At 43.3% G+C, this 4,137-nt stretch overlaps 1 pseudogene; it reads left to right on the top strand.

The window, feature by feature from the left end:
- The first annotated feature begins 278 nt into the window (after window positions 1-278).
- On the top strand, window positions 279-467 carry LOC121825989 (small nucleolar RNA U3; annotated as a pseudogene).
- The last annotated feature ends 3,670 nt before the right edge of the window (window positions 468-4,137 follow it).

Here is a 4,137-nt window from a genome sequence, read left to right on the forward strand (position 1 = left end):
CTTAAACTGAATCAAAACCAGCAAAGGAAAATGCAAGCTGAGCACCGGCATTCATCTCCGTCTGCTTCCCGGCTGCCGCCAGGTCTGAGCACCACTCCAGCCTCACCTTCACCGCCATTAGGACTTGTCATTTCCAACTGTGAGCCAAATCTTTCCTTAAGTGGCTCCTAGTCCCTTGTCAGATATTGGTCACGGCAATGAGAAAAGTAACTAAAGTAGAAAGCTGACATTGCAACACTTGACCTTGTGGTCCATAGGCCCTTTTAAAATGGTTTCATAAGACTATACTTTCAGGGATCATTTCTATAGTTCGTTACTAAAATGGTTTCATGATTTCTAGGAGGGATGTGAGAGAATTTGGTGCCGCATGCTAGAGAAGCTGTAGAATACTATAAGCAGAGTGGTACGTGGTTTTCATTGATTTTGTTTCTGTTTTCTGAGATGCAGTTGTATGTCACCCAGGCTGGCTTTGAACTTACTATAGGCCATAATTATATTGAACTTCTGATCCACCCGCCTCTTCCTCCTGAGTGCTAGGATTTTGCAGGCATGCAGCACCGTGCCTGGTTTATGTGGTGCTAGGAATGAAACTCAGGACTTTATTTGTGCATGCCAGGCTGAGTTAAACCCCAGCCCCACATGCAGAGCTTAATGAAATATTCTGGTGGGAGTGTGGAAGATCAGAAGGTTAGAAAGGCTGTAGCAAGGACTGGAATCCCAAGGTTTGAGAGGGAACCAAGGAAGGACTTTATTGGAAACGGGCTGAGAGGGAGGACGTTCATGCCATGTTGCGGCAAAAGTTCACACAGCTCTGCAGAGCCTCCTTGTTTATCACAGAGCCCCGTTCTTTTCTGAGGAGCTAACCTGTTTTTTTTTTTTCTTTATCTTTTTCTTTCAGATACTGACCCAAAGCCCGAGCATGCTCTTCCTGACTCCCCGGGCATTCTTTCTCGGCCTTGCCTCCCCTGCTTTCTTCTGCGGCTGCTTGCTGACCTCTATTGCCAATGGCATTTTCTCTTGCTCACCCCCATCTCCCTCCTCCCGGCACCTGTGAAGATTTACAGCTTGTCTGCTCTTTTGCTTTCCCTCGGACGCTAATCAAATTGCCCTTGACCTTTCTTCTGTGTCTGTTAAAATACATTTTATTAAGCAGATTAGGAACCCAAAAAGGAGACCTCAGTTTCCCCAGTGATATGAAACACAAGACCCCCTGGTTAACTGTTAGGATCAGTGAAATTCTCTGTGGGCTGTGATCAGGAGACAGTTCCTCATGACAGATTGCTTTTGGCCTCTGTATTTTCCTGCTGCCAGCTCCAAGGGAAGCTCTGAAACGAAAGCTCCACCTTATTCTGAGTTGTATTGGGTTTTGAGGCAGACCCTTGCCACCCCATTTCTAGGCCATAGGAGATTCTGAAAAGCTCTATTTTTCAGAACTGACTTTCTGCTGTTTTACCTTTGTTACAGGGGCTGAGCTTCACATGACTAGCAGCCCAACCACCGAGGCTGTAGCCTGGGGGGACGTCTGTTCCCCCAGACAGTGGCTCTGTTGCTGCTGCTACAGGTAGTTCTAACTAAATCTCTATCAGTCTAATAAAGCTCGAGATTCCAAGGCTAGGATAAAATCCCACAAGCTCAGAGAGTTAGAGTAGGAACTGGCTAACTTTCTCCCTTAGCTGGCGTCCCGGAAGCCACTCCTTTCCACACTGTCCCAACTGAAAAAAACCCATGCTTTGCTCCTCCCGGCTACTTCCTCTCAACCAGTTGCCAACCTCACCTGTCTGAGCCCAGGTTAATTTTATTAATGCAAATGCAACACATCTTTTCATAGTTAAGCAAATGCAGCATAAAGGAATGTAACACATCTTTGCCTAGTTAGACAAATAGTCCACAAGAAGTTCCAGGATTCAGGGAACATTGAGAAGTCTTGGCAATTCAGAAGTCTCAGCAACAGGTTTCCAAAACTTCCCACTGGGTAATGCATAGAATGTCCTGTGAAGATGCTTCTTTTGGGTCTGAGAGTCACACAAATATTGAGGACCAGGCCACCAAAGTTAGATGAACAGAGGCAACTTTATTCCATCACCTCGGGGTACCAGAACTTCTAACTAGTTAGGGCCACAGGCAGGTTGGGCTCTGACACTGTGACCCCAAACAGAAGGAGTAGTCCCTTTTTAAAGCAAAAGCCACAAGTAGAGGGGTCAGGGATGATATAAGAAAGAATTTTTACAATTTGAGGTTAAGTCCTGGATGACCATACATTCTAGGGATTTACAACTTCTGATAACATTTTACAACTAGTAGTACAGTTTGTGATAACAAGGTGTTTGTACAGTCTTAACAGGGGGTTGTAAAAGCTTGTTTACACACGTCTGTGGTTATCTTAGCACAGCTCTTGACATAGCTGGGGTCTTTATTTTTACCCAACTGTTCTTGTAACTGCAGCGGATAGGACAAGGGTCATGCAATAGAGGAATCGGGGTAGGTGGCTAATATTTTTTAGTTATTGTGGACTCCACATTTCTAGCGTTCCTTGTTTGCTGAGGTCTCCTTTTCTGGCACCTGAGAAGTGTTAGAAAGATGGACTTCAGCCTTGCAGCTCAAAAGAAGTCCGATTTCTGTGGAATCCATGGTTCTAAGAACATTATTGAGGTGCTGTGTCCTAGGGGATTTTGATATTGTGTAGGTAGAAACAGTATTGTCAGAATGACGCCGTGTTTTATTCTAAGACCTAATGGAAAGGACACTTTAACCCAGAACTGAGGGTTAGCCAGGCTGGGAACTACAGACAGTGGAATTGTGGACAAGATGGCTCCCTGGCTACTCCTCTAGACATGAGATGTTTCTAGTTCAGGCAGTGCTCACTTCAAAACACTTTCTCTTTAGTGGTAATAAGAATTTCTGCAAGTGTGAAATATGGAAAACTGATGAGACCCATGGCAAATTTCGTCCTGGAAATTTTAATATTAAAGTTTTAATTTTAATTTTTAAATTAAATTAAATTAAAAATTAAACAAACACAAGTTGAAGAGGCTGTGGATACAGTGTGATGGCAAAATGCTTGCCTGGAAATATAAGCAAGTGCCCCTGATTTGAAATGCCACTGACCAGAAGCATTTCCAGTTTGGGTTTTTTTTTTCAGATTTGCTAATACTTGCATATACATAATGAAATATGTTGGTGAAGGGGCACAGGTGGAAACAGTAAGTTCATTTATATTTCACACGTTTCTGATGTTGGCGTTACACATTCTGAGTGTACCTGTCTTTGGACTGCAGCCACTCATAGGAGGTCAGGTGTGGATTTTGTCACTTGTGGGATTTTATGGGTGCTCAGAAAGTATGCTTTTGACTTGTGGAGCATTTTGGATTTCAGAATATCAGATGAGGGGATGTTCCAGCGTCTATGTATCTGTTTCTCAGTAAACATATAGCATGTCATGACCACATATAGGCTAGGCTATCATGGTCGAATAAAGATTTTATAAGATAGTATTAAATGTTGATACTGCAGACTTCCTAGACAGTGAGCATTCCCTCCCCCTGAATCTAATGTCCTCTCTCCTTAGGTTTCCCTCTCTTCTGTGATTGCCTTGGTTTTTCTCTCTGTCAGTTTTCTAGCAATTCATCATTAGACTTATAATTTCCCCCTAAAAGAGTAGCTCTCCTTAAATCCTCCCTGGAAGTTGTTTGTGTGGAACCAGTTCAGCTTCTGATGTGTATCCTTTCAATCAGAAACTGCATAGTCCATAAAGGACATCCCCTAAGGACACAAGCCTTGGAAGTTTCCAAACAAATCTCCCTCTTCTCAAAAAATAGATAGTAGAGCTGCATTTAGGAGATGAGGATCCGTCCTGGATCACGTTTACGTGTCCTCAGTATTTTACCACAGAACCTGGGCGAGTCAAGGTATTTGTTCTTAGTGTCAGTGATACCAAAACAATTGCGCAGAGCCAAACCAAAGAGACTTTTGAGGGGAGATTGCCCTGATGGCTGTCTATGCTTACTCTTCAGTGACTGTGGCTTTTGCCTCCTAAATCTGTTCCAAAGCTATTCTGTTATTCATCATGCTCCCAATGTCTGTCTCAAGCCTCAGTTCATTCAGCCTGAAGAATAGTACATACAAGTAGAAATATCTTAA

This window comes from Peromyscus maniculatus, chromosome X (assembly GCF_049852395.1).
Source record: "Peromyscus maniculatus bairdii isolate BWxNUB_F1_BW_parent chromosome X, HU_Pman_BW_mat_3.1, whole genome shotgun sequence".
Lineage (NCBI taxonomy): Eukaryota > Metazoa > Chordata > Mammalia > Rodentia > Cricetidae > Peromyscus > Peromyscus maniculatus.